The sequence below is a fragment of the Ochlerotatus camptorhynchus genome, unplaced genomic scaffold, assembly GCF_037179485.1.
Source record: "Ochlerotatus camptorhynchus isolate MF236.1 unplaced genomic scaffold, CSIRO-AGI_Acam_v1.1 ptg000357l, whole genome shotgun sequence".
NCBI lineage: Eukaryota > Metazoa > Arthropoda > Insecta > Diptera > Culicidae > Ochlerotatus > Ochlerotatus camptorhynchus.
Window position 1 is genome coordinate 6,574,607 of NW_027040845.1, and position 13,004 is coordinate 6,587,610.

The following is a 13,004-nucleotide window of genomic DNA, read 5'->3' on the forward strand; positions in this document are numbered from 1 at the left end:
TTATCGTTTACCAAAACGAACCCTGCTGCAAACCCAACCCTCTTATCCAACATCCCAGTGATACCTCGTGGAAGTGCAGAGGTGTTCTCGGCTTCCATCAAAGCGAGTGTCATGTCAACACAATCCTTCCCATTCCTTTCTTGACCTGTGTTCGGGCGCAGCCGGCGCTGGTATTGCCTAATTTAAGATCACCAGTTTGTACACATTGAGGATGATTGCTAGTCCCAAGCATCGTCTATTGGTTCTCTGTGTAATTACAGCTGATCTGGCCGTAACAGAGTAGCAACCGTGGGCGGTCAATCAAGCTCACCGGAGCGGAATCCCTTGGATGCCAAAAATCTGCGACTGGAAATGATGCCACCATAATGCTTCCTGGATGGTGCGGGAAAGCGCGATATATTCCGCTTCGCACGAGGATAGCGCCACTGTTGGTTGTCGCTTAACGTTCCAAGACACTGCTCCTCCCATGAACGTGAAAACATATCCGGTGGTGGATTTCCCGGAATCCGGATCTCCGCCCCAATCGGCATCTGTGTAACCAACCAAATCCGCGCAGTGCTCCTTCGAGTATGTCAGCCGTACTGTACTAGTACCTCGCAGGTACCGGATGATTCGCTTAACAGCGTTCCAGTGGCTACGGCCGGGATTGCTGTTGAATTGGCTAACTTGGTTGACCGCAAAACTGATGTCTGGCCGCGTCGCTTGCGCCAGATAGGTGACACAGCCAACTGCCTCCTGGTAAGGAACTTGCTTCATTTCAAGGATCTCTTCTTCTCCGCTGGTGTGGAGACGGGATTACAGTTCGCCAGGTTGAACCGTCGCAAAATGCTGTCGATGTAGTGCTCCTGATCTACCCACAGCTTCCCTTTCTTCCTATCCCGCGTGATCTTCAATCCGAGACAGAAAGTCGCTTCGCCAAGGTCCTTCATTTTAAAACCAGCTCCTTATGAAGGAACATCTTCAGCTTCCGCTTTGACTTGGCATCGTTGGTGAAGATTAAGAAATCGTCGACATAGATGGTGACGAAAATCATTTTTTCACCGACGATCCGAAAGTACAGGCATGGATCAACTTTGGACCGCTCCAGACCAAACTCTTTCAGCGCTTCGTCCAGCTGGTTGTTCCACACACGGCTGGACTGCTTCAAGCCATATAATGCTTTCCGCAAAAGACAGACTTACTTCGAGTTCCCGGCAAACCCTTCCGGCAGGTTCATGTAAATGACTTCATCCGTTAGTTTCCCTTGAAGGAACGCGGTGACAGCATCCATCTGCTCTACATCCAAGTCGTACTTCACTGCCAGCGCCAGAAGGTATCGGATGGTAGAATATCGTACCACTAGGGAATACACTTCATCGAAATCGATGCCTGGCCGCTGCGAGCACCCTTTGACGACTAGACGAGCCTTGTACCGCTCGATCGCACCGGTTGGTCCTCGCTTCGTCTTGAAGATCCACTTGTTTTGAATGGGCTTCCGGTCACTTGGAAGGTTCGTCAACTCTCACGTCTCGTTTTCTTCCAGAGCGGCGATCTCCTCACACATTGCCGCAATCCACTGCTCGCGGTCCGGTCCATTGATCGCTTCCTCGTAGCTTTCGGGGTCATCAGACGGCATCTCAGATTGTATCGGTGACGGCTGGGGGGAAACAGCTTCACCAGTAAACGAACTATAAGTAACGAAATCAGAATACTTGCCTGGAAATCGGCGCTCCCGGACGCTGCGCCTAAACCCTTGCTGCTCTTCAGCTGGTCTATCAGATTGCGGTGGGAGCGCAGGCTCGTTTTCGACATCCTCGCTGCCGGCGTCTTCGTATTCAGCATTGCTTGAGTCGCTTCCCGATGTACCGTCCGTATCATCTGATGCTTCAATGGTGTCGTTGTTATCCATGATTGGTTGTTCGATCGTGTACAGCTCCATGAACTGCACCTGTTGCACACTTTCGACGAGCTCGACCAAGTCCTGCGGTTTGCCTTCCTGAACCACAATCACGTCACGGCTGATCTGGATGTCACGCTTGACCGGATCGTATACCCGATATCCCTTGACATCGGCGGCGTATCCCACGAAAACTGCTTTCTGGGATTTTGCGTCGAACTTCTTCCTTCTGTGCTTCGGTACGTGGACCAGTACTAGCGATCCGAAAATACGCAAATGGCTCAGATCTGGCTTCTTACCGGTCCATGCTTCCTCCGGTGTCATCTCAAGGGACCTCGTTGGACTCCTGTTAACGAGATACGCTGCCGTTGACACCGCCTCGGCCCAAAATTCCTTCGGGAGACGTGAATCGTTCAGCATGCTTCGGGCCTTCTCGATGAGCGTCCGGTTCATTCGTTCCGCTACACCGTTTTGCTGTCGTGTGTACGGACAAGTCTTCTGGTGACGCACTCCATTCTTCTCTAAGCTGCTTCTGAACGGCGCATTGACGTATTCGGTCCCATTGACCTTCAGCTTTCGGCCGGTCTGCCGTTCAGCCATGGACTTGAACTTCACGTATGCTTCAAATGCTTCACTTTTCGTTCCAGGAAGTAGAAAAAAACTTTTCGACTCGCATCGTCGATGAAAGTCATCACATAACGGCTGCCACCGAGAGATGGAACCTCGATGGGTCCAACCAGGTCCGAGTGAACTAAGTCCAGCAGACCTTCAGCTCGCGACACACTGGAAGGAAAAGGATTACGTACATGCTTACCCTCGATACAGGCGATGCACTCCGGGATAACGTCGTTTGCCAATTCGATGCCGTCGGCCATCGCCATCAGCTTCCGTAAACTTTGAAGGTTGAGATGCCCTAGTCGTCTGTGCCAGATTCTTGAACTCGTTGTAAGTAAGGATTCCTCGTTCCTTCGGTTGAGCATGTACAGGCCACCTACCTGTGTGCCCGATGCGAGCACGTTCCCATCGCTATCGTGTACCTCGCATTTATCTGCAGTAAACACCACTGTCAATCCTTTTTGACACATCTTGCTGACCGATAGCAGATTAGTGGCCAGTTCCGGAATCTGCAGCTCTTCTTGAATTTCGATGAGGCCTTCACTCAGCTCGAGATTGACAAACCCCTTCGCGACCGACTTCATGCTGTCGTTGTTTGCCGTTCCCACAGAACGCGACAATTCTTGCTGCACCAGAATCGAAGTACCACTCCGAGGCGCTTACATTGCCGATCACAAAAACGCTGCACAAAGCCTTACCAGACGTCCTTGAAGGATTTTGCTTCTGTGGACATTTCGCTGCAAAATGCCCACGCTTCTTGCAATTGTGGCATGTGTCCTTCTTTGCAGAACCACAGTTGACACCACGACGCTTCGATTTTTGGTTTGAGTACAGCGCACCGTCTGCGCTGTCATTCTTGGGTCCGCTCTGCACCTTCACGTCTTGCAAAATTTTTGCCTTCACTGCGTCAGACGTCAACGCAGTACCCGATGCCTCAAGTCCCATTATCATGGGTTCGTAATGCTCCGGAAGTCCCATCAGCAACAACGCAGCGAGCCATGAATCATCGACCTTGAATCCGTTTCCCGCAAGTTTGTGTGCCGTGGACATCAATTCATCGACGTACGATTCCACGCTACCGCATTTGTCCAACCGGATCGACGTTAGCTTCCTCAGCAACCTGATTTTCCGCGTCAGACCGTTGTCCTGAAAAGCATTCCGCAGCTTCTCCCACGCTTCCTTGGCATCATTCGCGTCCTAGACCAGACTGTAATTTGTCGTCTCCAGGCTCAAGCAGATGGTGGCCAACGCCCGCAAACTAACCTCACCGTCGACCTGCTGACCTTCAGTCGGCGACACAGCGCACCAGGATCCATCGCGGATGAGCGTCATTTTCATGGCGAACGCCCACGTCGTGTAATTTTCACGACCCTTCAGCTTTTCGATGATCGGCATAGCGACCGCGTTGATCCGTCCATGTCCAGCAGCTGACACTCCGGCTCCGCCTCCAGCGGCCGATTGCCCAGTTCCGCTTCCGTTGGCACCGTTCATCTGCTTACCGCTTGGTATCTTGAGTTGTAGTTTTTACTGCTTCTCGAAACTTCTTTCTTAGTTCTGGGCCCATAACCTTTTGCAGAGTAAAAGAAAGTAAGTCCGCTCGGTTCGAGTGACTAAAGACTAGTGAAAATTTATTTCTAATCAACAACTACTGTTGCTATGTTGGTTGCTAAGCTACAGTAGTATATAAGGCATTATGTACAAAGTATAGGAAATCGTAGGTTGCTTCGATCTATTCTAACAGTTCCAATATCAAATTTTCATAATGCAATACCAAAACAATGCCACACAGGCATTCTTTTGGTATCCAAATATCATTTTTTGTTATTTACAAAGTATTTTGCATGTAATTTTTTAGTATTATTCTTTGGTCTTTTACCTCTTATGTCATGCTGGTCAACACCAAATTTTGGTATCAGGTCAGAATTAGATATTCATTAGTTATTTTCTCCTGCTCGGGTTACTGCCATGGTTCGGAGAAGACGATATCGCGACGACGACCCCGGGACGGGACTTGACTGCTTCTCACTCTTCTTAATGTTTTAGATGTACGCCCATTGAAAATTAATGCATGGTGTTTGACGGGGTTGACCAATGATGCCAGGATTACAGAATGATTTATTCTTAATTTTAGTTTGATTCGGAGTTTCTACCGCAGTTTACCATCTTGTACGCCTTGTACATTATTTTTGCTAAACACAATAAAAACAACCACGCCGCAACCGGACCCTATTTTCCAACTTTCCTTTCGCAAATATAAACAATTAATAACGCCATTGACGTCAACATTGATTCCGGCATCACTGCCAGTCAGATTGATGTGATCCCTCTGTCCTTTTTATTCCACGATTGCTACTGTCAAATCGACCAATCAACAACTGGCTCGGATTTGACAGCAAATTGACTCGAAATCGCTACCCGATTGTCAAGTCCCGTTCCAGCGACGACCGGGTGGTTCGTTCTCCAAGCACGCTTTCGTCGCTGTTGTTGCTGCTGCTTTTTGACTTTGACTTTAAATCAAGCTGAACATTGCATTGGGTTCATAGATTCTCTTCGTCGACTTTCTCTTTGTATCTTCACGGCCATGTAAAGACATTTTCGGGCATTTTCAGCACACAGATCGATAAAAGAACCTTTAGACAGTGAGCATGCATAAGAGCGTAAACGCGAGTAGGACGAACGTAATTCATTCTACATTTCACTTATTAGATTTATCTAAAATTTGCTAAATAATTCAGATTTTTTGGCTAAACTTGATTCATAATGAATAATAACACGCACCTGCACCACGCACGATTTCATGCACTATTCTTCGATAATCTTGGATGAGTTAGAATTATCTATCTGTTTACTCTAATATGTTTTAGTGTGTTTATGTTTACTGGCACTTTCATGATCGCGTCGGTCAATTTCGAAAAAATCGCAAATCGAGTGGCAAATTTATTTTAGGCCACTACACTCTTCCCCGGAGTAATAACAAAAACCACCATAACCTGCCAATCTTCCGTTCAGCTGATGCAGTATTGGACCCCAAGCAGTGGCAGCCGATCGAATACTGGAAACATGACCGGAAAAGAATCCAGCAGATACGCTTCTCAGTTCTCTAAATTGAATTCCAACGTCTGACAAAACTCATCGAGGACAGGACTACCATCCACCCCCGGTGTCAAGTTAGCCAATCTGCACTCCAAATGGTATCCGGCTTAAATACTCATCACCTCCGTCCTCTGTCTCTGGTCCATGACCGCCGTCCCATTCTCTGACTCATAGATTCCGATCGTGCTAATCTGCCTAAATTCAACGACAACGCCTCGCAAATACCCTAACCACTCCCCGGTTTAAAACCCATCAGCAGCAGAAGTAGAAGCTTAACTTTGGCACTCCGCCTATACCGCCCCAACCAACAACCTCCCTTGCAAGATCGAGACAAGCCCTCACCGAGTACTCCCGAAATCCAGCCGTCAACCAAAACTCGTCTGGTCTTACCGAGGGTCTTATAACCACCGTAATAAACGTGTACCATATACTGACGATATCTTAGATGGTGCGACCATACCACATAAAATTGGGATGATATCCCGAATTGGTGGTTAGGCGCATCTTATGGTTATTGTTTATGCGGGCACCTCAGCCTCCCACCCGTAGGATGCTAATTTATTTCATGATTCTCATCCATGCAAGTATCCAAGCAAACTTGGTGCTGTTCGGTTGTTTGGAACGAAAGTAACGCGCTTGGCATAGATGGCCCACATCGGCTCACGACGAGCAACTGAATCCGATCAGTAGCGTTGCGGCTTCTTCCTCCTTCTTCGGTGAATCGAGGGCTCTTGAGTGCAGCCTTGATAGCTAGCGGCAGTCTTCGGTATTGAACATACAACATTGTGTTCGAGATGAACGTGTTTTCGCTGTGTGGCGCTTTTCATGTTAGCACTTACACATAAACTTTTAATCCTTGTGTTCGAACATGTATCATACATGATGTTTGAACATTGTGTTTTGAACGGCTAGAACAAAAACAGTGCAGCGAGTGTTTGAAGGTATAGGGAGTGGTTAAACCGAAACTCTGCAGTATTTTTTATTATTATTAAACTACAAATTTTCTTTTTGTAAGGTAAGTAAAAAAATAAATTTATATGCTTTGGACGCCGTTACCTCAATAATTAAATATTATTTTGATTTCTCGGTTTAAAATTGCATGCATTGCGCGTAATTTAATGCTTTTGATATATTACGTTGGTAAAAAAATGTATAGAGAACATATGAATTTTTTATCAACATTCGCTTTCATAGCGATAATAGAGAAAGTTAGAGTGCATTGTGTCAGTCATATGTTTTCATCATGAAAGTATTCTACCATAGAAGAAGTTTTTTCAAATGAAAACATTGCCATAGTCCATTCTATATGCGCGAGTATTGATGGCCGAAAGTGAGGATAACAATAACAAACTAATATTTTTGGCAGAAGCGAAAGTGAGGATAACAAACTCCGCACTTGAAAATGGGATTACACAAGTGTGCGTGTTATAAACGTCCGAAAGGTCAATAGGAGACGTGTACGACAAACAGCATGGCAAATTTCGCGTCGCTATAACTGTTCGTTCATTCACCACCTATACAAAGTAACACCAGATTAGACTTCACAACCGATACCTAACAGTGTAGGCTTGATGAATATTTGAAATTTTATGTTTTATTAGATTATTATGGGTTCTATTTTTTACATTATTTTTTTTTTATACACCCAGCCCTTTTTTAAGCGGTTTTATTTTCCATTTTTACGGTGTTCAAATAAAACCAAGCTTGATACAACTGATGTCAACAATTCGATAAAAAAAAAACCAAAGAAAACTATGGTACCTACATAAATTGTCTGACCTCACCACAGAAACCGAAAATGGAAAAAAAAATTACCCGCGGAAAAAAGGGTTGGGTGTACGTTAGTTTTGTGATTTTAATTTTACAATCGGTGTGTTTTTATTAGGAAAAATGGCGAAATTCAATGTAAAGGAAAAGTTTTTCCGATTTGATGAAGAATCACAGCTATTTAAGTGCTTGGTGGAACCATGCCGCAGCATGTAAAAAGGTGCAGATAGCAGCTGAATGGATACAAAAGGCCGATGAAAACAGAAGTTGGACAATCCGAAGGTCCATCAGTAAAAAGGATGAAGACTATTTCAGTACAAGTTGATCCTGACAATTTCTTTTGCGGACTGGTGAAAATGTCCGCAGTTCATAGCCTACCGTTCAATTTTTTTTTGATAGTGAAGCTTTTCATGAAACAACTGGTATCATGTCTAAGGCCCTTGAAATATCCTCCAATTCCAAGGCAATGGTTTCTTCAATTACAGATGTGGCCAATAAAATTAGAGAACTGATTACAACTGCTATTCAGTCCCGTATGGTCTGTTTCTAATACGACGGTGCATCACGTCATAATCGCAAAATCTTTGGAATTAATGTACAGTATCTCGAAAACGGTCAGTTCATTATCCGTACTCTTTCAATGCTTGAAATGAAAGAGAGACAAACAGGTGAAAACTTGAAAAAACACATTGAAAATGTGCTCAAAAGCAATGACCTAAATCTTTTCAATGTGTACTCGGCGACAACTGATAATGGTCAAAACATGCTGAAATGTTCTAGCAATTTGCGAGTTGAACAAGATAAATCCTTGATGCTACTGTCAGATGACGATGAATTATCGTTCGAGAAAGAGGTGGAATCAGTTGAGAAACCTGAAACGGAAGATGAAAGTGATGAGGCTGAATCAAATATGGAAGTGATGCTACGAGATCTAGAGGAATCATTTGTTAAGTCAAGCGATGGGTGCATTGAGAAAATAAAATGCGGAGCTCATACCCTAAATCTTGTGGCCAAAGATGTCCTAGACGATGAATCAGAAGCATTCCTTAAAGTGGTTCGTAAATTGGTTAAAGCTGCAAGGAAGATGGAATTCAGAACATTTTTTGATATTGTAAAGATTCCTTTGCCACGAATTGATTGTGAGACGCGATGGGGATCTACTAAGATCATGATCGACAGTATTTTGAGTCATGAAGTCTTTTACCGAGATGTAGGCAAACAATGCGCCGAACTCATGCTAAGTGATGAAACATGGAGCTTCATGAAAGAATACAGAGAGGCATTTGAACCGCTGTTTTCAGTCACAAAAACATTTCAACAAGAAAACTTTACGTTTGGAGATGCATTCAAGGCGTTCAAAAAATGTCAATTCGACATGAAGATGAAGGTAAATGAACGAAATCGATTTGCAACTCCAATTGTTGACGCTTTGAATTCAAGAATGAAGGAAATGTTCAATAATAGAGCTTTCAAGGCTGCACTGATCTTTGATCAAAGATGGTGTTTTGTGGATTCTCCATTCTTTTCGAAGGAGGACAAACTATCTGCCATTGTAAGTATCATTGATATCATAGACAAACAGGCATAACTTTTAGATCAATTTCTTATTTAAACCATCATTATTGATCTCAGTAACGACATCTCGTAAGCTCTGTAAGGAAAATGAGCTTGTATGCGAAATCGCAAAAGATGTTGCATACAAGTTAGATGCGTGAATATGTAGTGATCCGATAGCAGTGCTCCGTGAATTCTTCCTGGAGTATATCTGATTTGAACTTACCAAATAATATTTGAACTAGTCAAACACGTGATCGATAGCGAAGAATGAAGAGTTACGTCTATTTGTCTGTGATAATATTACTTATAATATTTTTCCTTGAAAATAGTGTGGCAGTTTCTACAATGCATTTCTTTTTAATTTATTCGTATTTAGGACCATTGGCTCAAAGTTGATTCTATTCTTCATAAGTTGAAAGCTAAAGGTTATCCTGAAACAGAAACAGGAGAAACCTCGCTGACTTCTTACGATGAAGACGAATTTGATGCTACGTTGGCAGAAGAATGCAGTCAAGCTAGAACTACGTTTGAAACATCACAATTGGATCTCAAATTAAAACTTCTACAACTGGCGAATTCGAAAACGCGATTGCCGATAAACACGGACACCATTCAATACTGGCAGGCTAAACGATACGAAGACCCCGAGCTATATGATTTGGCTATGACTGCATTAGCTGCTCCAGCAACGCAAGTTTTGGTAGAGCGCTGTTTCTCTGCCGTTAAAATACTACTCGACGAACACCGGCTGCGAATGTCCGCTGATTTGTTAAATGACTTGATGATTATTAGATGTAAAGGGTGATACGGTCAAAATTTGGTCAAGGGAAAACGCGTGTAAATCGGTGAAATCGTTTATTTAAAAAATCAAATTAAATTTCTTTTTCAAGTTCAATTAGTATAAAATTCAGGAAAAATATTCAGTTAGGCTTCCGCTTTTCCAAATCCGAATTGCCGGGCCTTACGCTTGACCCCTGCCATCAGATTTTGTACAGCCACCTTGTCCACCTTCTTCGCCGCAGAAAGCCAGTTTGCCTTGAACTGCTGCTCGCCCTTAGCAGTTTTTTTGGTCTTCTTTAGGTTCCGCTTGACAATAGCCCAGTATTTCTGAATTGGGCGGAGCTCTGGCGTGTTGGGAGGGTTCTTGTCCTTGGGAACCACCTGCACGTTGTTGGCGGCGTACCACTCCATGGCCTTTTTACCGTAATGGCAAGATGCCAAATCCGGCCAAAACAGTACGGAACAACCGTGTTTCTTCAGGAAAGGCAGCAGACGTTTATTCAAACACTCTTTCACGTAAATTTCTTGGTTGACAGTCCCGGAAGCTATGAAAATGCTGCTTTTCAAGCCACAGGTACAGATGGCTTGCCAAACCAGATATTTCTTTGCGAACTTTGACAGTTTCATGTGCTTGAAAACATCTGCTACCTTTCCCCTTCCTTTTGCCGTATAAAACTCCTGTCCCGGAAGCTGCTTGTAGTCGGCTTTGACGTAGGTTTCGTCGTCCATTACCACGCAGTCAAACTTCGTCAGCATCGTCGTGTACAGCCTCCGGGATCGCGCTTTGGCCGTCGTATTTTGTTTATCATCACGATTTGGAGTCACCCACACCTTGTAAGTCGATAGTCCGGCTCGTTTTTTGGCTCGATGCACGGTTGTAGACGATACACCCAGCTTATTTGCGGCATCTCGGAGAGAGAGGTTAGGGTTTCGCTTGAAACTACCGGCAACTCTCTTTGTCGTCTCAGCGGCTTCCGGTTTTCGATTTCCCCCCGATCCAGACTTCCTGGCTGTCGACAAACGTTCCCCAAACACTTTAATTACATTTGTAACGGTTGATTTGGCAACTTTTAGCGATTTTGCCAACTTTGCGTGCGAGTAGCTCGGATTTTCGCGATGCGCGAGCAAAATTTTGATACGCTGCTCTTCTTGCTTGGACGGCATTTTGACAACTGAAGAGTGAATTCCAAAATCAAAATAGGAGCAACATTCTACACACACACACCTTCAAAATGAGGGGTGTTCAGGTTTTTTAAATGCAAAATTGAAAGAAATACGTCAAGTTGATATTGACCAAATTTTGACCGTATCACCCTTTAATCAAAATCAAGATTGGCAGTATCGAAAATCCGCAATGAGAATAATTAAGATTGATTCCATTATTTCAACAATGTATCGTTAGTTTCACCATATTAAGGTTAACTGCATGTTTCTGGATATAAAACGATTAAAAATTTTAAAATGATTAATAAAATAAAATATCAATTGGAAAAGGCTAACAAATCGTTTTACTTCACAGGAAAATAATATTCGAATACTTAGATAATATGAAAGGTACACGGGAAAAAATCCGATCTCCGAAATGAGAAAAATGACTCATGATTTCATGAACACAGCGTATTTTCATGTTATGAAAATACACCATGAATAATATTCATGATATCATGAGCAACTTTTGCGTAACGCAGCAAATATTCCCAAAATCATGAATCATCCGAGTTGAAATCATGAGCTAAATTCATGGGTTTAACTTTTAACCAAAAAAATGCAAAATGAATAAAATAAAGCATCAGACTGGATTCGAACCAAGAACCTTGAGATCACTAAACCCATACTTTTACCACTAGACCATCAGTACTTGTATAAGTTGGAAGACAAAAGGCGTATAAGAGATACCTATGTAGTGCGGTTTATGAAGTACATGTAACGCTTGTAGCGGTCTTGATTCCACTGCATTATGAAATCATGAATTTCCATGACGAATCATGAATCATTGTTACGATTTCATGGGATGGCAAGTTTTTTCATTTCATGATTTTTTATTCATGAAAATGGAATCGGATTTTTTCCCGTGTACGATCATAGAGGTAACTCTAAGACCAGAAGGTCCCGAAATAACGTGCTCAACTTTTTGGTTCAACTCTGGTACTCTCTTCGGTCCAAGCTAATCGATTCACCCCTCGAAACATAGGAAAAACCAATAACCCCTAATTTTATCTGTCAAACTTTCATAGCGAATCAAAACAAACATTGCGTAGTACTAGAATTTCGACTAGAATGGGGTACGTTAATCGTTTGTTTGGGACCAATAGGCTAGTCGAGTAGTGAGCCAATTTAAAAGAACGCTTTAAAATTTTAATACAATTGGATTTCTGGTTCCGGAGATATGTTCTAAAATGTGCCGGTAGGTATGTGCATTGAGACTGAAAATTATCTCCAAAAACGCATAAATTGTAGCTTATGATTCTCAGCAACACCATAACCGAATTGGAGAATATATATTTCAAATGAAAGATACAATTGTTCCACAGGAAACTTTTGAATTATTGCAATCGGATTTCTAGTTCCAGAGACATGTTCGTAAATGTGTTGGTAGGTATGTGTAAGAAGGGTCAGATCACACCATTGGTGGATAAATTCATTTTTTTTATTTAGCTTAAAGAAATTGTCCCACACCTCTTCTGGAAGTTTTAGGACAGTTGGCAGGAACCTTAGCCATACCAATGGAAAAAATTGGAATACTTTTTATGTTTTAGAGGGTGTCTGCAAATTATCCATACATACTTTGACAGCATGTCTCTATACAACCAGCGCTGTTAACCGGTGAACAATTTTTCACTATCGGGCAGCATCACAACCATCGGTAGTTGCTTCCTGCTGCTTCTAAAAATTGACAAGTATTTCAAGGATTCATCATCCTACTTCTGCCATGGTTTAGGTTCCAACAACTCACACCAGCAAAACCCCTTGAATCTTCATCGAAAAAGGTGTGAAAGTGAACCAAGCAATGTATCAGAAGGTACTAACTGACTCAGTAGCTCCATGGCTTCACAGTATTTTGGCAATAAAGACTGGATTTTTCAGCAACACTGGGCACCGGCTCATGGGGCACAAAGGGTATTAGTCTTTGCAAACGCCTTTTTCCGAGCTTTTTGACGAAAGAGAAATGGCCTTCCAACTCACCGGATTTGAATCCGATAAACAATTCGATATGGTCTATCTTGGAATCAAGAACGTACAGAGCACCGCACAAATCACTAGAACATCTGAATCATCTCTTTTAGAGATTTTGGAAAAATATTTGGAGAAAAACTTG